A 24,005-nucleotide genomic window follows, 5' to 3' on the forward strand; every position below is an offset into this window, starting at 1 on the left:
GTTGTAACCCCCCCCCCCCCCCTGAGGCGACATAACCCCCCCTTTTGTTTATCCCCTTTTCTTTCCTTGCGAATTTGAGTACTGCAACTAAGATGCAAGACGCGCAAACGTCTGCACACTCGCAAAAAGCACATTTTTTGACAATTTCCCGTGAAGACATTGGAATCAGTGCTGTGTAGATGGTATTGGCAAACTGTCAGCCCCCCCCCCCTGGCAGAGATCCTGGGTGCGCTACTGGAAGCAACTCAGTCCCGTGGAGAATTGCGTGCAGAATTTGGAAGGTCTGTTCCACAGCCTCAAGTAGTTCGCGACGCAGGGAAAGAATAAAACAAAGCCCGGGTGCATTCGCAGGTGTATCTACTCTGTGTCAGCACGTGACCTCACTGGTCCTTAGAGAAGAAGGGAGGTTCGCTGGATGCCATGTCGAGAATGGTCATATTCATAATTTGCGGGACAAGTATCTGCTGGGAACACCAACATCTGTGCAAGTTTGAAGGCGCTTCAAAAACGCTTTTCTTTCGCAGCTCGATGAGTTTACGTACGCGTTCTGGAAGTGACATCCCCGGTGAATTTTTAGAGTGTAAACAGAAATGTTAAAAAAAAAAAACATTTCACGGGTAGTGCCACTTCGGAACGTCATCTGACTTACTTGGAGAAACGGAAAGGATAAAGCGCAGGGTGTAGAAGTTCCGCTAACTAAATTTAGATTTGTTCGTTCTAGGGGCACATCTTTCAACATTCTAACTGCATCCAAGAATGAACGAAGTGGTGCAACTTTAGAAGACATTCTGTGCCATCATCAGCTTCGAAAAATATTTGCTCGGAGTATGCGTCGAAATGCATCGATATTCCACTTCACGCGTACGAACGCTGCATTTTTCCACGGGAATATTCGAATATTTGAACTTATGTCACAGAACCTAACTTTGATCAATAGTACGTAACTACCTAATAATAATAAATCTAGTACATAACAATTGAGCTATATGCATAGGGAAGCTTTTTTCCCCCTGTTTATACCAAAGGAATCGCCGCGGAAACCGCGTATAATGACAATCAATCAGAATACAATAGTATTTCAGCGTTAGAACGCATTATAACACAATTTATAAGTTTGCATGAGTTTATTGCTACTGGCTCAACTAAATTTAGGGTAATATACCTGTCTTTCGTAGATAAATGCATGGGTGGCAAGATCTCAGTCAAGCTGCGACAAAGCAGCTTTTCTTTTGCCACCTATTTTTTGTTGTATCGTGTACACGAAAGACGAAAATAAACAGATTGATTGATAATGGTTATCCATGATAGCGAGTAAGAGACACTATATTTACTATTTGTCTATCGGATAATGATTCTTTATCATAACTCGTTACTACTCTCCGCAATATCGTACGTCACCGCATTAATAGACATTCTGAAAAACAGCGAAATATAAAATTACAAATATAAAGATACAAAATTTGTTATCATTAGCTTCATTATCTGTTGGGTTTATATAGTCATTAGTAGTAGTAGTAGTTGTTGTTGCTGTAGTGTTATTATACAAAGGGAGTGTGATTTGCCAGAAATATACCCGCACTTCCAACAATCCCCGACACAGAAGGGTTGCTCTTCGCCCATGGACCGGTCGGTACTTCAGCTAAGCGAGTGTAATATCAACTCTGGTATACATTACTCGAATAGACAGAAGTGAGCACAATATAGATTGCCTAGAACTTGTCATATGAGGATCATCATGATTACGTAGCGAGATTTACAGTCATGACGATGGCTTATTCCTAGCTTTTCCTCATTTTGATCTTGCCGCGAAAAGTGGCAGAAAATTAGGAGACCAACAACAACAAAGGGTAGTTACTCGTATTTTTTTCACTTTTACTTGCCTAGCTCGAATACAAATAAGACTGTGTCTCAAGTTACGTTTAGCTTTGAAAGAGGATTGGGTCTTTCTATTTAGATATGATCGCTTCAGCGGTATTTCTCATAGTGGTGGCCGTTCATAAAGACGAAGATCCACAAAGCTAGCATTGCGGTTAGGTCGTTAGACGAAAGCAAAAATGTAATGCTGGTAAAGCGGCGTTGTTTTCCGGCGGCGTCGAACAGATTTAAGGTGACGGGAGCTTGTAGCACGCGGTGCGTACGACAGCCAGACAAGGTGATAGATAGATAGATAGATAGATAGATAGATAGATAGATAGATAGATAGATATATATAGATAGATAGATAGATAGATAGATAGATAGATAGATAGATAGATAGATAGATAGATAGATAGATAGATTAGATATCTTCTTGCACCATCGCCAAAGTGACGAAGGCCAAATCGGCACCTTCCGAGATCGCTGACGCTCTTGTGCTCTAGGGCCTCGCAAGGGGGGTTATAAGATAGGCAGCACTCTGCAGGATACCGTATGCGGCACAACACAAAAGTACGGACAGTTGTAAATTTAAAGCATTACGGAGAGCATCACTTCAGCGATTGCCATCGCACCGTTTCCTTGCGGTAATTCAGGTGGCGCTTACTCACGTTCACTCAGAGTACGTCGAGAAACCCGAGGAGACACCACACATTCACTGCGCGGGGTTTACACTCTGGCGGCTATTTAGGCTTACACGACGCTTCCCTCACTTGTAGCGGTTGCAGGAGGCGTGTGTTTATAAAGACATAGCACTGGAGAGGAGGGCCCACCGTTCACTTTCTCGCCGCCTCGGAGAAGGGAGCGAATGAAACAAAACGAGTAGCAGAGGCGGCCTTGGCTCCTGCGGCCTTCGCGCAACCGCGTGCCCAGCCTGTGTAATTGGACGTCTCACAGGCACCGGTTCTCCCCGTTAGGCGTCGACTCTTTCGGGAGATCCCGAACTCGTAAACACGTGCGTGCCCGCCAAGACATTCACGCGCTATCTCCGCGTTAACGTGAGTAGCATCCGAGGCCGCCATTTAAGTGGATCGCGTGTTTTGAGCGGAGAGCCTTTGGCAATATTGCGATGTCAATATTACATTCCCTCATTTGTACTGCCATCACGTGATCGTCAGAGCCGCGATTTCCTTGTCATGGGAGCAACACACACAACACATACAAGGTGTTTCAGCGACACTTTCAAAATTTATTAAAGGTTGCCTGTGGCAAGATACCCAATTCTAGTTAATGAGCTGGTCTACTCGAAGAGGCGAACATTACTTGCACAAAAAATTGAAATGCATAATCCACAAATAACAAAAATTCACTAAATATTGTTAACTAATTACCTTATGGCCCATATTGCAATTTACAAATTCTAGCCGTGCAGTTGGCAAGGTAGATCCCTTGGAGTTAATACTCAGGATGACACTAGTTTCGAGATATTCATTCCCGAACTTTGCGGAGAAATGCCTTGGCGTTCAGTTACTTTGTGCTTCAATGCATAAAGCAACGTTTTGGCTAAGAAAATTACTGAACGCCAATGCATTTCTCCTCAAAGCTCGAAATTATTATCTCGAACTGATGTCATCCAAAGAATTCGTTAGAAGTGATTCGACTTGCGAACTCCACAGCTACAATTTGGAAATTACAATATGGGCCTTCATTTAATTAGTTAAAAACTGAATTAGTGAGTTTTGTTAATTAGTCGATTATGCATTTTAACTTCTTGGGCAAGTAATGGCCGCCTCTTAGAGTAGAGCCGCTCATCAACTAGAATTGTGCTATCTGCCACAGGTAACCTTTAAGAATTTGTGAAAGTGTTTGCTGAAACAGCCTGTATATTATATATATATATATATAATATATATATATATATATATATATATATATATGTTGCTTTTTTATTATATCGTATTTAGAAGATATTGGCGCCTTTAATTCGCGCCGGCTACTCCTTTTCACATAGAGGTATGAAAGAAACACAAAGACAAAAAAAAGAATGAACCTACACGCATTAAAATTAAATGTCAACTCCAAATCACAATAACACAAAGTACAGTCACATAAGTGCACTAATACCACACTAATACTGAAAGTCAACTCAGAAACACAGCAACACAAAGTTCAGTCACAAAGGCGCATTAAGTTAAACACAAATCCAGTCACATAAGTACACTAATGTCACACTAAAACTGAAAGTCCACTCAGAAAAGGGCACACAAAGTTCAGTCAAATAGCTGCACTAAAGTAAACACAAAGTCCGGTCATGTAATTATACTAAATCACGGCACATAAGACAGCATGGATTCGATTCACAGGAAACTACATCAACGCAGGTGTCGAATTGACCATAGAGTGAGTTTACCACAGATAAACACTTTTTTCAATAGTTTCCGAGAATATTGCTCGCTTCTAGAAATCTTTGGAGGGCCATTAACGCTCGTCTTTGCTACGAATATGTTGGCCAAGGACCTAATATCTTCCTGAGGCTGAAGGGTCCCATGACGACAATGATATGAATGTTTGTTTACGCCCTTCTTTTATATATATATATATATATATATATATATATATATCAAGAAAAGCCAAGAAAATATAAACATTTAGTTTCGACGTTTCGGCTGGGGTGCGGCCTTCACCAAGAGCATCCATCACATCAGCGATTTACACATGGAAGTTCCATGCACTTCCACGTTCGTTGCTAAACAAAACTCAGTGCCACGAATTATTGAGAATCGCATCCGTTAGCTGTGCGCGTCCGTGTAAACGTTTGTGTACGTATATTGTCATTGAACCGTGTCCATTTGCACCACCTTGGTGCCAATACTTTCTTCAGTTGCCCTTGGGGGAAAAAGAAACTATTATTATAGGACTCTTATTGAAGTATCTGCGTTAATTCTTAATGTTTTCAGTGTGCATCCAAGGCAATTTGAATAAGTATGAAATCGAAAACCGACATAGCCCTGCATGTTGTATTGCGATTTGGTGAACAAGCTTTGCAGATCTCGGGTGCACAATACATTTAAATCACCTCAGTGTATGTTGTTCTAACTGTTGGCACGCTTATCGAATTTTCTTATTTGGAGCACGATTTTCAAATAATTGGCTTCACAATATGGCCTCCTGCACTGCAAATTCTAATGTCTGGAAGCTAAGAACGAAACTTCCAGTTACTCCACTGATTATTTCCATTAGGGCATCCTTGGTGAAGCAGTCCAAGTCATATCTGCTTAGTATAAATCCTGAGATTAGCATCAATTTCGCGACATGAGCGGCCATACCTGCTTGCAGATAAATTCCTCTTCGCGTAAACAGTTTCTCAAAGCGATCGCGCCCTCGTTGCTGACATCTCGACACCGGTTCTGGACCGAGAATTTCAGAAAACTGCTCAGAATCTAAATATTAAACAACTTTCCGTCCGCTAAAGTCAACAATTTAATATGTTATTAGTGAATCTTCAACATTGGGCGCTTGAATATGCCGATCTCTTACGGGAGTACCGTCTGCTTCCTTGAGGGAGCCACGCGAAGTGGCCGAATGGCACAGACGAAAAAAAGAATTGAAAAACTTACCAAAAAGATGGCTTTTTTGCGCGCAAATGATTGTTATCATATGAAGCAAGACCATGCCGAAACTTTCTGCGAGAAAAGTGAATTATACTAGGAAAACAAATTTTGCTTACACTTTGAAAAAGGTGCGCCTCATCGCACGCAAATGTGTCTATGCTCCCAATTTCACTCTTGAACAGTTGCTTGCGCCACGTGATGTTATTTATACGAAGCTCCGATTAAACCCGTGCCATCTCAAAGAAACATGGATAAACACAAGAGCTGAACTCGTCTTCAGGTCTGTACGGAAAACAAAAAAAAAAAAGAGGAAGCGCTGGACGAGCTGGTCACTTCGTTCATCTTCGTTGCAAGTACGCATTTGAAGTGCTCAGCTAGTCTTCCGCCATTCAAGAGTAAAGAAGACGCGCCTAAAGAGGAAAACAGATGCGCATTTTAGGTAGTCGCTGCCCCGAGATAGAAAAAAAAAGTGTTCCCAAGCGCCTCGCAGGTAGTTAAGTTGCCTTTAGTTTCGCGGGATATAATTATCTTCTCTAGCGTATTATTTTATTTATGTGCAAACGATTTCGCTCGCGAAATGTCACGAAGTGGACAGCGTGAGAATTAACTTTCCCGCTGAGCTCAGTAATACGATGTCACACGGAAAAAAATAAACGAAAAAAAAAAACGCTCATTTTCATAACTTATTTTTATGAAACCTAAGAAGATCTTTTGGTTGTATTTTAAGAATCGTTTCATTGTCTAAATTATGACACTAATATTTGCTTAATTGTTTCATTTATTTCGGAAGCTCCTCTAACACACGTATTAAAAACGTCTATACTTGTGCTCCAGCGCGTGAAAAAAAAAAATAAAGTGTTCGCACATGAACGTATTTCTGCAGCTGCATCTCGTGCAAGTGTCTTGCATGCAGTACTTCTCGCCTTGTGCCAAAATTACACTTTTCATAGTTATTCACGTCCTTCAAGCGCTGACGATCCCAGTTATCCTTCACGTAAACCCACGTACATGGTAGTCACACGCGTCGTTCTATTATTCTTTGCCGCAGTGTTCAATTCCGCGGAATACTAATGTTAACAAGTTCTCGCTTGGTTCACGGGCCGTATAGAGTGTCTCAAGCTTCTTTAGCGTTGCCGCCAATTACATAGCAAATTGATAGTTTTTTGTGCATATTGCAGGCATGTTGCCAAGGGTTCTACAGTCTCGAATGCGCCAGCGATCTCTCCAAAATCTACGTCGAGACCTCCATAAAGAGCAGATCCGCTATTCGACGGCCGCCAAAAACTGTGCTTTTCGCTACCCCGATTCAAGTGTTGCTTTTCTTAGTTGAATGTAAGTGCACCTTCGTGTAGAGTGCGAATTCGTCAAATATAAACAGACGAACCCCTGTATTTTCAAACGATTCTCGGTCGACTTCATGATGATACAAGCAAGCACTATTTACAAGAAAGTAGATAGTAGTAGCTACTTTCTTGTAGAGCAACGGCTAGAAATAAATCAGGAGGGAAAATTTGTATAGTAACGCAACTGGCAATGCCTTCTTATTTGAGGCACGATCTGGCGCGCCGCAGGATGAGGCATGCGGGTGTTGCAGGAAAACCCCGGAAACGACTCGGCACATTGTAATGGAGCGCCAATATATTCACGCAGCGAGACCCGTACAGAGCGTCTACCTCCCCAAAGCGATGCGATTCAAAGATGGGAGGATTAACTGGTGAACAGTCGAGATAAGTATGAGACGTTTTACGTATTGGTGGACAAAAGCCGGGAAGAGATCGATAGAACCAAGGTCATTGCAGGTGAAGATAACGGTACAATTAGTGATTGAAAATTTAAATACGAAAGTCAAGATCGAGATCAGAGAGAGAGCGAAACGGGGTGGGCATGGCAGGGAGGTTAACCCGAAAAGATTCTGGTTTGCTACCCTGCACTGGCGGAAGGTAAGGCGAAAGGAAAGACGGGTCAGAGAGACCAACGGCTACATATTGATCTATTTTATTCAAACCTGACTAAATCAAGCAAACTAGGGGACTATTTAACTCCGCCCTGTTTCAAAGGGGCAGCCAACAAACTTCACCATCCTCATTGTAAAGTAGGTACCAGTTTTTTCTTTTTTTACTTTCTTGAGTCTAGGTGGAGTGTTCAGTAGAATAACGATCTGAAAGACGGGGGTAAGTGTTCCTTTAGTGCTGGAAATCATCTTCAGCGCCTACTATACGTGGTCAGCGCAAACTATCAAGATATCATGTCTCTGACACGACAGTCCTTCACCGCATACAGTGGTGAACCATACCCAGGCGCGGAACGAGTAGCTGGAATATAAACAATATTTCTGAGAGCGCAGGTTGTTGGTTAATTAGGGTATTATCGAATTATGTCGCCAATGAATTAGCCGCCATACAGACGCGACCAGTGGGCCGCTTTGTCTAAGGACGGTCACATAAGGTAACATAAGTAACAATTTTTATGGTGTTAACTTCAACAATATTTCTTTAGTCACACCTATACGAAAAGAAAGACAAAAAAATCCAGAAATAAGTGAACGCGTACGAATAGCGAAATTTCCGAATTGATTCGAATACAAATATTTCAGGAAAACGACTACTGAATAGCATTTTTATTTCATTTTTGAAGAACATGAAATAAAGCTGCGCATGTTCGTTTCGGGAAAAAATGTAAGAAATATACATTTTTTCACATGCACGTAAGACCATTCGCCACTGCAGGTCCACAGAACTGAGGAGCGTTTGGGAAACAAATGTATTCACTTAGACTTTGCACCAAACGATAACAGTAATGAAACAAGGGAGCCCCATGTTACCAGACGCACATACATTGTTGTCTTCGTTGAAGAAGAAAAGTACTAAAGCCCGGAACATCTTAAAGGGTTCAAAAATGGTGAGACTTGTGCAATAACATGTAAATCGTGGCAGAAAACATGGAACAATATTGTCAAGGTAAGCGAGAACTTTATTTGGTAGCCTGCTGCGCATCCCCACGCTATTCCATCAATCACGAATCATTACGGGCACATCAGAAAACACAAGAATTCGCAATCTCGCTGCTAACGACAATGTCGAATGATACCACGGCATAGCTAGATATCCCGTCGTATTACTGCGCCCCAGTTGAAACTCCGTCGCAACCGCACCATACCCAGTAGCTTAGCTGGAACTTTACTTATGGCTTTCCGTCAAGCGCCGTTCTCGATGCGAGGTGTCAGTTGCGGATGGAGCGCTATTGCTATTGTGAGCGACACACACCCCTTGTGTCAGCTTGGCACAGCGAAGCTGGTAGATAGGCGTACGCCTATATATACATATATATAGTCCTCAGTTTATTTTATAGAGGGTCCTGAATATTTCGCTGCACCTTTTCGAACAAGAGAGAGAGAGACAAAACTTTATTTTTCGAACAAAGCTTTTGTGATCACCGCTGCACTGTTCTTGCTGAAATTGTGCAGAACGGTCTCAATTTAGGGTGGCTTCGTTTAGCATAGCACTTACCACAGTTAATTGCCTGGTTTTTAAGAAAAAAGTGCACATTTGCCTTCACTTACGGGGATGCGAGCTGCTGCAGCGACGGCGCTAGTTGTGTTAAATGATTAATAAATTTGTTGTAGCAAAATTGTAATAACAGCCATAACAAGATCAGTTATTATTACACTATCGAAACATGGTCCTTACGATAATAGCTTGTTTAAGAATAAGAGCCAGCGGTATAGCGACCCGGGTGATGGAAATGAGCCTAGTGACACTGCAGTTACAGGAGTATTTGTTAAAGTTGTACGTCACGCCATGGTTTTGAACAACCCCCGCGAATTGGAAAGCCTGGTGATGTGATAGTCCGAAACTTCGCATGTGTATTCCAGTTTGGGATGAACATCGGTCCTATATGAGCTATTACATACGTAGTGCCCGAGTTGTGTTTTCGGGCACACACAGTGGCACATACCCAGTGACGAAACATGTCTACTAGGCTAAACGGCAGCCAGCAGAAATTTGTCTATCCGGCGCATGCCTAGTGGTCCCTGTTGTCTACTCGGGATGACATGCAACTGAGTATGGTCCACTAATAATTGCGCGAGATCGTACAACCATCTGAAGTGGCCGAAGTAACGAGAGCTATCGCTTCAATAAATGGAAACAAATTCCCACACATGATGTCTACAAGCGTGCTATTCTTATTGCATGACTCTAAATCAATGAGAAGTTATGTGCCCCGTGGGCTCACTCGCGAACGGGTGCTACTGCGCAACAACTGTGACGATCTGGCAGCAGAGCCATTCGGAACAATCCCCATTTATACTGTTCTCTCTCCCTCGACTCGAGACAGCACTAAGGGCTAATATCCCTTTTATATTTGACATGAACGACCATTCGCGGGATCATCACCACTTCGAACAGTAAATTCTCGCATCAAATATGACTCGAATAGCAGGGACCAATTGATTCCTTTTGCGAATTTGGAATATTCGCAACCCCTAAAAGAACAAGAAAAAATTGACAGGGGTATCCTTTATTGAAATCGTCAAAATATGATAATTAATCATACTCTTGAATGGCAGTACGAAGTTAAATGTAACTTTACGTCAAAATTTCGATTAAACATAACAATTAAGTTCCTGTCTCTCTTACTTCGTTGTCTGTTTTTTTTTTTTTGTGTATGGTTGCGACAAACAAAGAGATCCCGCAGATTGGATCGCAGTATTCTTCGCGCCTGAATATTTTATTGTAATTTTACCTCCCCTTCATGACCTTTTACTTTTGCCGGTACGCTCAAAAGTAAAAAAGGGACGACCACGGAGATCGCCAAATTTTGTTGTCAAAACATGGGCTCACGAAAAGGGGCAGTTGCTACCACCCTATCGTTCTCGCCCCCGCCCTCTTCCTTCTTTTTTTGCTGCAAGCAAGTTGCAGGCCATTTATATTCGTCTGCCATTCATATCGTGTAAAAATTGTGCTGAATTATCTGTGAACTATGCGTAATGTGCGCGAGACACATTTTTGTAAGTTTAAAAAGAATATTGACCATGAAGACGTTATGGCACATTGCACTGGTCAAAATTGAGAACGTACATAGCCCGCATAATCTGTAGAGTCGTGCTTCTGCGCAGTACATAGCTGCGCACTCCATGAAAGATGCATTTTGAAGGACATCGGCCGAGGATACCAAGGCGCAACAAGGAAATATTTTGCAGCGTTTATCGCCCCAGGTGTACTTTACAAACAAGTATTGCATCAATGCAGCTCATCAATTATTTGTCAGCCGGATGACCTTGATGTAAAACTCTGATATGACCTCTCAACGCACTGTGGTTTTTCATGCTGGCATGTGGCATTTCCTGCGATGTAAAATTGCTGGAAATTGTGAAGGCGTAAAAAAAACGCGACAAAAAAAACACTTCGTTCTTTCGAAAATATTGTAAACACTAGAAACATATCTAAACCTTTCTTAGCACGAGGAAGTAAAATAACAGCAGAGGAGGTTTGTGCAAAGACATGTTTTGTAAAAGATATGGCAAGATGTGGACATTTTGTAACAATTATGCCACTTTTTTATTCGCCCGGAGATTCTCGGTAGCTTTAAAGAATTCTCGTCAATCGAGCACGACAGGCAAAGGAAGCTGGCCTGCTCTCGGCACACATTCCGAAATTTAGTTTTTCATATTGCGGATGGAGTGTGCTTTGTCAATTACATGTCAGTTACATTTCGCCAATGTAAAAACTAGGTCGAACATGTTGGAGCCTTCAAACGTACAGCTTGATCGGAAATGAGAAGTCATAAGCATATTGATTCTCTTGTGCGACCCGCTTAAAACCAGTTTACGATGGTAAAGCTATGTTTTAAAACTGTTTTTTATTTAGTCTGGGAAACACAAAGAAATGTTAAATAATTAAAAAAACTAAGAATTTTTCCCCTATTTCTTGGCGAAACCTCGGTGGCGCCAATAAGTACGGCGTCACGAAATTAATTTTTTTCGCGTCCATTTGAGCAGCTTTAGCATCAGAGAATTCTCATAACTTTCTGCGTTGGGGCTTTGTTTCATTTAGAACGAATGTAGTCCTTTATTTAAAAAATCAGTTAGCTATGATTCATGAAAATGCTGCTAAAAATGTATGATGTCTTGACGAGCCAGTACAGGGAACTTTGTCACCTACTAATACAGATTTCGTTTGCGTGCGTTTTCTGCCTATTAAGGCCCCTGCTTGGGGAGAAATGGAACTTTGTTGCTAGTTGTGAAGCGCAATATACTTATACTGCCTAATTTACCAGTATTTTTTTCTTTATTGTGCATTTCTAAGTAAAAATTGCTCTCCTGACATCAATCTTAGTGAATGAAATTATTTGTCAGAAGAACACGTTCACAGTGTTGTTCTATGATGTAGTTCAACCAATGTAAAGAAGGAACTTTTGGTCAGGCTTTCTTTCTTAGAATGAGATAGGAAAGGAAACAAATATTTTTGTTTCAAGACAACCACTCCTGTCGCAAAAACTCTTTAACACACAACGGGTTCGTGGAGGCAGGGGAGGAGATTAGTGCCATCACGGTGAAAACTCGAGGCGGTACCGCCACAAGATGGCGGCCACGAAACGCAGGCTCAAGAATGCACAGCACTGCCAACCTGTTCGTTTACGTGCATTTCGCACTAAATTAAAGCAGCGCCGATACGAAATTATTTAGGCGGCCGTCGACTCCATAGTTACGGTACGGAATTTAAATCACTCGAGAGCGACAAATAATTCATTGTTTAGCACCTGTCATGGCAACCCCTCACTGTAAACACAAATTAGCCCATATAGGCGTTTTAGCAGCTGACATCCCCTTTTACCTCCCCAGCCCAAAATGTGTACACCCTCGAAAGGGGGTAAAATGGGCTGAAACCGTTATTTTTTTTCGTATCCCCAGGAAGCGGAGTAACGCAATAGTGAAACGGGCGTTTCTGGGGAGAGACCGCACGCAGATTACAGTGGGAGTGAAAAATGTGCCCATGCCAACCCTCTGTCACCGCCCTCCGTAACGCAGGTACATCTGCACGTATATATATGCGAAGAACCGGCATCAGGTTCTGCGTCGGACGCCCGTCGTCCGTAATTTCATTGCCCGGACCCGCGCCATGCCGCGCCCGGACAGTTAAATGCGCGGACAATGCGCGGTCCACTGTGCGGGCCAATGAGCAGAGAGAGATCACCCCAGCGTCCCCAGCCGTCTTCTGTCAACATGGCGGTCAGCCTGCTGAACAACTCGGTCAATTTTTGTTATCGTCGGCTGATTAAGGCACCCGTCATAAATTTTCGGTCAAGTGTGAGTCATCTGGAGTATCTGCAAGTGAATGTCAACATTGAAGTGGATATCGACGAAAAGACGGCGATGGGTGGCGTGTAGTGCAGTGTCTGCGAGCGAAGCAATGCCCATGCATGGCCGTTTTCGTGTGCAGGTAACCACGATTGCTATACCTTCGTGAGTCAGTGAACAATTGATAGGAGTAAATGAGTGATAATTCTGGACATCGTGTCGCTACTCGCATGGCCGATATGGTGCTTTTTTTTCTCTGCCTTTTTGACGTACGATACGTGTTGCCAATAAAGACTAACTTGTTCAAAAAATATTGAGAGGCTTGCTTCGCGCAAGTGATGCAACAAACATCTGCGTTCGTGGTCAAGTGGTATGAAGTTTGCCAAAGTTGCGTAGGTTATTTCCGCGACGTTATTCGCCGCAGTCTGAAACTGGGCGCGCGAAAATGCGGTGGCTGCCGCTAAACTTGTTTGCTACGCGAACTTCGTCGCGGTTGCTCCGTATATGTCGGAGCAGCCTTTTAGGCGAAAACGGCACTAACTAGGCGATCCCCGTTGCGCTGCACAGCTGTAGCGAGATCGCGTATTCACAGATACAGGTCTCGGCATTTGTTAGTGTACAAGACATTAGTACTTATACGGCAATCACACTGCACATTGCCTAAAATCAGAACAGACATTTACTAATAACTGTTTTAATCGAGAGAAAAAATTACGGGTTTACGTGCCAAACCTGATAGTGATTATGAGGCACGACGTAGTGGGGGGACTCCGGAAAGATTAATTGGACACGTGTGGTTCTTAACGTTGCCGAACTATACACGAAGCAGACAGTGAATTTCAGTACTGCTTTAAAAAAAGGAGCCTTCAAAGTTGAGTTAGCATGGCATGCTTAATTTTAAAGCATTTATGCTAGTGCAGCACCTAATATTGAGAAGTACAAACATATGATTCTCGAAAACCGCTTGCTGTTAACACATCTGCATCTTAGAGGCCATATCTGTGCCAGACACAGCAAGCAGGTTTTCTGTGCGTTGCCGTGCCCTTGATGGTATTTCGTGGCAAATGAAGTGTCATAGTACTTTCAATGTAGAATCGTATTCTTACTATATAAACAATTTATTGTTTACTTCTATCACTTTATTTACTAACACATTTAAGTACAAGTCATTTTGTTCTCAAATGTCTAATTACTCATTGGATTTAACATCACAAAACAACATTGAGGTACAGGAGATGCTGCAAGGAAAGCTTTTTGTTTAATTGTTATTGCTTGGGGTTGTTTAACATGCACCTGAATCTAAGTACATGAGTGTCCTAGCGTTATGCGTCCACAAAAAAAATCACACATGTATGTCGATGAGACAACTGAAGCTTCAAAGACAGCAAAGCTGTATAAGTAAGTTCCCACACCCTTTAGAACTACTAGGAGTCTGTTCACTTGCTCACACCTTTGCTCAACAGCAGCAGTTGTCGCTGGCTACTCTTATACAAGCTACGTTTTTAGCGAGGCTATGGCTGGCTGTTGTTAGTGACGGCTCTCACGCAGGCAGCATTGTAGCTACACAACACAGCCTGCATGGGAGCTGTCGGTAACAACAGCCAACCGTCGCCTCACTCGAACACACCCTGCATGAAAGCCATCATTCGAGCCAGCCATGACTGTGCTCGAATGCAGCAGAGGTAACTGCTGCATTCGAGCGTAGTAGTGGCTGGCTTTTGTTAATGACAGCCTCCATGCAGGCTGCAATAGAGTGCGGCTGTGGCTGGTTGTTGTTAGTGATGGCTCCCATGCAATGCCTGCTTTACAGCAACACAGCACATCCTGCATGGTAGTTCACTAACAACAGTAGCCACGGCCTTGCTCAAACACAGGCTACGTGAAAGCCACTCACTAGGAAATGCAAGCCACAACTATGCTCGAACGCAACTGCAGTTGCTGATGCGTTTAAGTGCAGTCTTGGCTTGCTGTTGTTATGAGAGGTTCCATGCGGCTGTGCTGCGAGTTCGAGCGTAGTAGTCTTTTGTTAATGACAGCCTCCACGCAGGCTGCAATAGAGTGCGCTGGCTGTTGTTTTGTGATGGCTCCCATGCAATGCCTGCGTTACAGCAACACAACACATCCTGCATGCTAGCCGTCGCTAATAAAGTCAGCCACGGCCTCGCTCAAACACGGCTACGTGAAAGCCACTCATTAAAATGCAAGCCACAACTATGCTCGAACGCAACTGCAGTTGCTGATGCGTTTAAGTAGTCTTGGCTTGCTGTTGTTAGTGACAGGTTCCATACTCTGCTGCTGCGTTCGAGCATAGTAGTGGCTGGCTTTTGTTAATGACAGCCTCCACCAGGCTGCATAGATGGCGCGGCTGGTTGTTGTTATGATGGCTGCCATGCAGCCTGCGTTACAGCAACACGGCACATCCTGCATGCTAGCCGTCACTAATAATGGGAGCCACGGCCTCGCTCAAACACAGGCTACGTGAAAGCCACTCATTAATAAATGCAAGCCACAACTATGCTCGAACACAACTGCAGTTGCTGATGCGTTTAAGTACAGTCTTGGCTTGCTGTTGTTAGTGACAGGTTCCATGCCAACTCTGCTGCTGCGTTCGAGCATAGTAGCTGGCTTTTGTTAATGACAGCCTCCACACAGGCTGCAATAGAGTGCGGCTGCGGCTGTTGTTGTTAGATGGCTGCCATGCAGCCTGCGTTACAGCAACACACATCCTGCATGCTAGCCGTCACTAATAAAGGGAGCCACGGCCTCGCTCAAACACAGGCTACGTGAAAGCCACTCATTAAAAATGCAAGCACAACTATGCTCGAACACAACTGCAGTTGCTGATGCGTTTAAGTGCAGTCTTGGCTTGCTGTTGTTAGTGACAGGTTCCATGCCAACTCTGCTGCTGCGTTCGAGCATAGTAGTGGCTGGCTTTTTTAATGACACCTCCACACAGGCTGCAATAGAGTGCTGCTGGTTGTTGTTAGTGATGGCTGCCATGCAGCCTGCGTTACAGCAACACGGCACATCCTGCCTGCTAGCCGTCACTAATAAAAGGGAGCCACGGCCTCGCTCCAAACACAGGCTAGTGAAAATTGCACCACTCATAAAGCAAAGCTACAACTCTATGCTCGAACACAACTGCAGTTGCTGATGCGTTTAAGTTGCAGTCTTTGGCTTGCTGTGTTAGTGGACAGGATTCCATGCCGACTCTGCAGCTTCGTTCGCCGAATACGTAGTAGCTGGCTTTTGTTAATGACAGCCTCCACGCAGGCTGCGATAGATCTCGGCTGCGGCTGGTTGTTGTTAGTGATGGCTCCCATGCAATGCCTGCGTTACAGCAACACAACACATCTGCATGCTAGCCGCACTAATAAAAGGGAGCCACGGCCTCGCTCAAACACAGGCTACGTGAAAGCCACTCATTAATAAATGCAAGCCACAACTATGCTCGAACACAACTGCAGTTGCTGATGCGTTTAAGTGCAGTCTTGGCTTGCTGTTGTTAGTGACAGGTTCCATGCCAACTCTGCAGCTGCGTTCGAGCGTAGTAGTGGCTGGCTTTTATTAATGACAACCTCCACACAGGCTGCAATAGAGTGCGGCTGGTTGTTGTTATTGATGGCTGCCATGCAGCCTGCGTTACAGCAACACGGCACATCCTGCATGCTAGCCGTCGCTAATAATTGGGAGCCACGGCCTCGCTCAAACACAGGCTACGTGAAGCCACTCATTAATAAATGCAAGCGACAACTATGCTCGAACACAACTGCAGTTGCTGATGCGTTTAAGTACAGTCTTGGCTTGCTGTTGTTAGTGACAGGTTCCATGCCAACTCTGCTGCTGCATTCGAGCATAGTAGTGGCTGGCTTTTGTTAATGACAGCCTCCACACAGGCTGCAATAGAGTGCGGCTGCGGCTGGTTGTTGTTAGTGATGGCTGCCATGCAGCCTGCGTTACAGCAACACGGCACATCCTGCATGCTAGCCGTCACTAACTAATGGGAGCCACGGCCTCGCTCAAACACAGGCTACCTGAAAGCCCACTCATTAATAAATGCAAGCCACAACTAGCTCGACACAACTGCAGTTGCTGATGCGTTTAAGTGCAGTCTTGGCTTGCTGTTGTTAGTGACAGGTTCCAGCCAACTCTGCTGCTGCATTCGAGCATAGTAGTGGCGGGCTTTTGTTAATGACAGCCTCCACACAGGCTGCAATAGAGTGCGCTGCGCTGGATTGTTGTTAGTGATGGCTGCCATGCAATGCCTGCGTTACAGCAACACGGCACATCCTGCATGCAAGCCGTCACTATTAATTGGGAGCCACGGCCTCGCTCAAACACAGGCTACGTGAAAGCCACTCATTAATAAATGCAAGCCACAACTATGCTCGAACGCAACTGCAGTTGCTGATAGCGTTTAAGTACAGTCTTGGCTTGCTGTTGTTAGTGACAGGTTCCATGCCAACTCTGCAGCTGCGTTCGAGCAGTAGTAGTGCTGGCTTTTATTAATGACAACCTCCACACAGGCTGCAATAGAGTGGCTGCGGCTGGTTGTTGTTATTGATGGCTGCCATGCAGCCTGCGTTACAGCAACACGGCACATCCTGCATGCTAGCCGTCGCTAATAATTGGGAGCCACGGCCTCGCTCAAACACAGGCTACGTGAAAGCCACTCATTAATAAATGCAAGCCACAACTATGCTCGAACACAACTGCAGTTGCTGATGCGTTTAAGTGCAGTCTTGGCTTGCTGTTGTTAGTGACAGGTTCCATGCCAACTCTGCAGCTTCGTTCGAGCATAGTAGTAGCTGGCTTTTGTTAATGACAGCCTCCACGCAGGCTGCGATAGATCTCGGCTGCGGCTGGTTGTTGTTAGTGATGGCTCCCATGCAATGCCCGCGTTACAGCAACACAACACATCCTGCATGCTAGCCGTCACTAATAAAAGGGAGCCACGGCCTCGCTCAAACTCAGGCTACGTGAAAGCCACTCATTAATAAATGCAAGCCACAACCATGCTCGAACACAACTGCAGTTGCTGATGCGTTTAAGTACAGTCTTGGCTTGCTGTTGTTAGTGACAGATTCCATGTGGGCTCTGCTGCTGCATTCGAGTTTAGTAGTGGTCTGGTTTTTGTTAATCGACAGCCTCCATGCAGGCTGCAATAGAGTGCGGCTGTGGCTGGTTGTTGTTAGCGATGGCTGCCATGCAGCCTGCGTTACAGCAACTCACGATTACCTTTCACTGCTGCAGCCCAGAACTCCTAGCTGTCCTTCATCACGAAGCCAATATAACGCAATGTGAGAACAACAATTTTGGACTACTAGTTAAAAAATGTGGATATAATTTGTTTCTATTTGAATGTCAAATATGCAAGGTACTTTTATTCTATAGTCATTGATCGTCACATTTCAAAGCAAATTGAGGGCGTTGCACCATGTTGCATTGCACTTGCAGGTTGATATTGACAATGTGATTGCACGCCACCATACGAAAACCATTGTGTAACTACCCTTAATAGCTTCACTGTAAAATTTGGCTCTCACAGCTGGCATATACACATGGCAACAACCACCAGTCAATAAGCCTACATGGGGCATTCTAACAAACAAAGAATAGGACATAACTGTGCTGAGCAACAGCACCATTATGGGATAGTTTATAACTGAAAGTATGTGGCAACCAGGCACCATGTTACAGTTGTTTTCTCTGCACCTTTCATGCTGTCAAGGTTCCGTAGTAGTGTGTCACGAGGATTAAGAAACTACATTGCAAAAATAAATGCCAAGTTTGCAGAATGTGCTGTTGGAGCTGATTACAATATTCCTTCAGTATGTAGCAAAATATACATTGGCCAGGCTGGCCACTGCATTAATGAGCACCTGGAAGAGCATGAGCAGTCATTACTGACAGGAACAGCGTCACACCTAACAGGGCATTGCAAAATGTGCACATGCCAAGCTCGTCTCAAAGGAACAAGGAGCCAGGATACTCCTGCCAATAATTATCAGTAACATTTTTTACAGGTCACTTGGATCAGATCTGCTCATGCTGCTTATGCCTCGGTTCTTATAAGTAGGTATAGAAGTACGATGTAGTAAACGTGGCAGTTGAGAGTATTGCCTTGTCCTTGCTCCTTGGGTCTTCCTGTTTGCAATCAGCTTATTATGAATATGCACTAACAAGCCCATCAATGTATTCCACTCAGTAAAAGCACTGCATTTACAGTACAGAACTGACACTACAAAATGAAAGCAACGAAATGCTCATGTTGCACTTCAGTAATGTCTTTATTTGTCACCTTCCTTGCTGTCAAAGGCAACACAAGGCATTGTACTCCCGTTTCAATGCAATATGAGCAGAAACACCGTTTAGGCAATTGCATAGGTCACCACAAAATTCTAACAGAAACACATACTTATAAAAAAATGTGCAGCTGCTCACTGTGTAATGTTTAAATTTGTATTCTGAGCGTGCACTTCATCTGTAATGAACACTTTCAGAGCACGTAGCACACTCGCATCTCTTTGAAGTCTGGCTGGGTACAGTAATTGTAGAGCTGTAAATGCATAGCATTATTAAAAGTGACAATCAACATAACAGACATGTTACCAAAATCATGTACTAAGCAGCACGTTAGCACATGTACATCACTTCACATGATTCGGCAGGTAACTTCTGTTGCAGCATGACAGATGACCCAAGAAGCAGATTGCTGCTCTTTCTGGATGCATAAAGAACTTGATATCAGCACACTTTTCTGAGTAAAGAAATCTTTCATGGAAATGATTTGAGGGACAGCATTTTTAATGGAAACAAATATAAGACGGGCGACCTTATGGTGCTGTGCACCGATTTGTGATGTATTGCAGCATCATCAAAAAGAGAGGCTTTGAAGAAATGTTAATGCAACAATGTCGTAATCAGCAGATCCAACAATGAGTCAAAAGTCAAACCACAAAATCACAAGCATGTATAACAGTATATGTACATATATAGACATAACTCAGCAACCTAAATACCAATACTGTGGTATGCTAGAAATGACCGAGAAAATGAAGAATCTTCTTACTCTAACCAGACATGTTATCCTCAAAACAAGTTTCAGCGCCTGTGTATGTCGTTATCATTCATGCTTGTGTGAATGTATTTTTCCAAGTGAGCTTCTTCACCAAAATCATGGATCACCAACTAGCTTGTCACTACCTATTGAATAAAAGCACACAGGTCGCAATAATTATATAACTTTATCATTCATGTCCTTCCGTCTACTTGCCTTTTTTATTTCCCACACTTTGCTTTCTTAACAAACTCGTTTGTAAGCTCTTTAGCTTTTGAATATTCATAATCAGCATCTCACTCATATATGATGCTATTTCCTCTTTCCATGAATAACATTATTCTTATTTTTTGGCAACATTTCCCATGTTATTATTATGCAGACAAATAGTATTAGCTTTCTTACATGGTTTAATCAAAGTTCATTTCTTAACTTTGGTTTAATCACTATAGCACTCACTGTTCTGAAAATAGTCGTTAAGAGTTGTACTTCTTCGTTACTAGAGACACAAACTTTGTTGTCTTCATTTCTTCCACTTGAATTATAGCATAGCTAAACTAATTGTTAAGGGTATCCAAAATATGTAGTCATATTTTTGTTTATACTTTGTAATTCTGCTTGAATTGACCTAGTTGCATTCGTTTCTGTGTTGCATGATTTACCAGCAACCAAAGTATGCGACGTCTGAATCCAAGCTAGTTGGTACAGCAACATATTTAAAGTAAACAAATTAAGGGGTAAAGAGGAGTGTTCTTCGCTCCTAGTTCAAGCCACTTGCAAACAGCACTCTGTGTGTTTGTTGCCACTCATACTTGGGTAGATCAACTGAGTGGCCTATTTGATTGTCGTGTTAGAAGTCATCAGTCTGCACTAGTGAAGAAAGCATATCGAGGGTTGACATAGTTAATGTCCCTTACCCTATACAGGTATAATGGGTCAAAAAACACGTGTCTAGTGTCTTCAACTATGACACTGTGAGCCGTGTTTCCACAACAAAGGCATGCATGTGGTCATCAAAATACTTTGTTTCAAAAATTGAACTGAGAATGAAAAGTCTTTGATCACAGGCCACAATTAACACAACCTGGGCAAAGTGTGGAAGGTCATCATCTGGTACAAAGAGCGGTAGCACACAACCCAGACTGATTTTCTTTCGCACACTGTGACAGAAGTCAAACTATGCATATCTGCCGTAGGCATGTCAAGCTCCTGCAGTCTGTCCTTCAAAAGGTCTGGCAGTGCGTTTATGTCATTCTTACACTACCTGTAGTAGCCACAGATTCTAGTGGTTGAGTTAATGAGTACATAAACTGCATCTGATGTCGGTGGCTCAAGGGTTCCACAAATGTTCTTAAAGTTACGAGTTTTCCTTGCAATTGACTTGAAAAATTGATGTTTTGCCTCAAAACGCATACAGGACAGCTTGCATAGAGGAACCATACAAAAGAATAAGCCTTGGTAATGGATCATGTAGTGCATTTTCGGAATAATTTTTACATTTGGGAAAGTTTCCCTAAATGCAATGTAAAATCATCAACGAGGACTTGCAATTGCGCAGCTGCACTACAGCACAGTTGTGGTGCAAGCACAATGTCAACGATTGCACGCAGTGCAAGGTACACATCATATGCAGCATTTCTTTTGCAACTAGATCTCCCACAAGCAGTGAAAAGAACCGAAAGAAACAAAGCTTTTCAGCAGCAGAACCTTTTATGGCTGATGTGCCAAACACTGAGTGATGGGACGAGGAGGCAGTCGTGATTTCTTGTCCCCTCCTTGCAAGGGAAATGAGACGAGCCTATCATTTAGCTGCATCAAGAGTGAGCACACGGCATGACATAATGTGGCGTAAGATGTGTTTCCATGGCAAATGGAATGACTCCTTCAACAGGTCATGCATAACATCAGGGGGAAGGCCTTTCGTCACATCAAATGACTGAAGTGAACTTAGACAGCTTTCACCACTGATGCCATACACATTGCTGAGGCTTGAATCAGTCTTCAATAGGTGAATATGTTGAGCATGCATTTTCTTTGTTCTAATGATAAATTCTTCTGCGTTCCACTTCTCACTGATGTGCTCTTTCTTCGCCCAAGCAAAAACGGCAGATAGGCCCTGATGAAAAGCATTCGCGGAAACCGCCAATTTGATGGCTAGACAAGTTATCTCCACACACGTAAAGAAGAGACCCTTTAATGAATTCTCCACTAATCTCAACTCCTTGGGATTCTAGGTACTGTATGTCCTCAAGTAGTGGTTGCACAATCTTGTGCAAGGTGAATCTGGCTACGTGGAATTTTTCACAAGAAGAACGAGGTGCTTGCTGTCAACTTTCGAGCGAAATCGGGGTGGCAAGTTTAGAATTGTTAGATATCCAGCCAAGAGTTTGTGTTTTCCACGCTTGCTTCCAATTGGATTGCAGATTTCAAATTCATCGAAGTACAGCTGTAGAGCAAAAAGTTTCTGACTAGCTGGCATTTTTGAACAAGCAGTGCTCCTTGAAGTACATGCCATCAGACACATCCTGTAGGAGAGCTGAACAAGGTTTGTGAGTTGTCTGGAAAGTGTCATAGACACTGAGACAGCTTTTAGTGTTTCCAAAATTGGAATGTATTCAAAGCTGTCAGAAGTACCCTGATCTGAAAGGCATACTGTTCGGGGAGAAACAAAAGTATGTGAAGATTTCCACCAGTTTTCACGGCCTGTTTTTGTTCTGAGCTGCTCAAGTTTTGTAATAGTGGTTGCATTGAAAGTCTGCTCTAAACTCTGAAATAAAGTTTATCATATCATTGCACTTCATTCAAGGTGCTCTGAGGTAACTGCCGTGCCCTCTTGCCACTTTAGTAACAATGAAGACAGAGCCGTAGCACACTGATCACTACTGCCAGGAGTACCACGATCAACACACTGACCACTGGTGTTAAGAATGTCAACATCAAAACATGCCTGTTCAGCTGCTTGATCAGCCGGCTGAGTGGGATAAGTTTGTACTGTTTCTTCGAGGTTGTCAGCAAAAGGTGCCAAAGATGTGTCAGCTGTGGTTGTCTGGAGGAACAGATGATTGTGGTGACGGCTGACATGTTTACGGAAGGAGCTATAAAGCCTAAAAGCTTTTCGCAGCCTTCCAAGCCGCACTTCCAGTTGTCTTCTATGCCATGCCAGGTGCAGAAATGACGAAAAAGAGCCGACAAGGAGTGGGTCCTCTGGTGGCACCGGTTGCAAGCATAGTGTTCATGCGTGATGTACTAGCTGCAACACAAGATTACTGAATAAGCATAAATTCTGTTCTAATTACGAAAGTACAGAATTAAGCTACAAAGAGATCAGGCAAAAGCTGCAGCAGTGTCATTTACAGATGCAGAGAGTTTGATATAAAAAGCTTATTATCTTTATTTAAACCATGTACAGCGCGAAGGAGGAGGACATGGAGAGAGAGAGACAACACACAGTGCGCTGACTTTATACGGCCCGGGTGTCCGCATTGCGCACTTTTGATCGCGATCCGGATCAAATTCTCGTCTGCGATTGCCTCCCTGCTCAGCTTGCGCAAAGGAGCCAATCGCGCCGGAGAAATTCGATCCGGATCGCGCTTGATCGCGATCGAAAGTGCGCCATGTGACACCCGTATAAGTCAGCGCAGTGTGTGTCGCCTCACTCAGTCCGCGTCCTTAATTCACGCTGTACGTGGTTTTAATTGAATAAACCAACAGCCCAAGCCTCCACCCCATGTGAGCTTATTATCTTGAAGTCATTTGAGCACCAAGAGGTGGGTAAAGAAAATGAAAAGCAGGAAGGTTATTGCTCGATCAAGAAACCTTTCTTGTTCGGCTGACCAGTTGTATGTGCAGCAAGCTTTAGAAGAACGATGCGAATTGTTTATCATTCAGTGCAGTAACTTACCTTCCATCCCTGACATTTGCGCGAGGGCACTCGGAAAGCACGCAGCACTGAATCGCGCGATATACGACTGCCGTCGATCGTACTGCATGCTTCCAAACTTATAACGGAAATTTCGAAACGTTGCTGAGGCAAGCGATAGGATATATATACGTCAGGCTTTGTTTGTACAACTGAAACGCAGCAAGAACGTCAACTTAAACTGGCGTACCGATTAATGTGCCTTAGACGGTACGCTGCCCGTCGGATGCGTTCGAGCTGAGCACCAATATATCGTAAGCAGTT

General features: G+C 43.5%; 1 protein-coding gene across 3 annotated transcripts in view; it reads right to left on the reverse strand.

Annotated features, from left to right (window-relative positions):
* The window catches only part of LOC119441548 (chymotrypsin-elastase inhibitor ixodidin-like), a 122,801-nt gene that overhangs the window by 11,505 nt on the left and 87,291 nt on the right, over positions 1 to 24,005 (reverse strand). Inside the window, exon 1 of one of the 3 annotated variants that reach the window (XM_037706161.2) lies at positions 2,526 to 2,632. The exons of the other annotated variants lie outside the window; for them this stretch is intronic. The gene's annotated coding sequence lies outside the window, so the exon portion shown is untranslated. Of the gene's footprint in view, positions 1 to 2,525; positions 2,633 to 24,005 lie in introns of those variants that run through there. 3 annotated transcript variants of the gene reach the window in all.

This window comes from Dermacentor silvarum, chromosome 2 (genome assembly GCF_013339745.2).
Source record: "Dermacentor silvarum isolate Dsil-2018 chromosome 2, BIME_Dsil_1.4, whole genome shotgun sequence".
NCBI classification, from domain to species: domain Eukaryota; kingdom Metazoa; phylum Arthropoda; class Arachnida; order Ixodida; family Ixodidae; genus Dermacentor; species Dermacentor silvarum.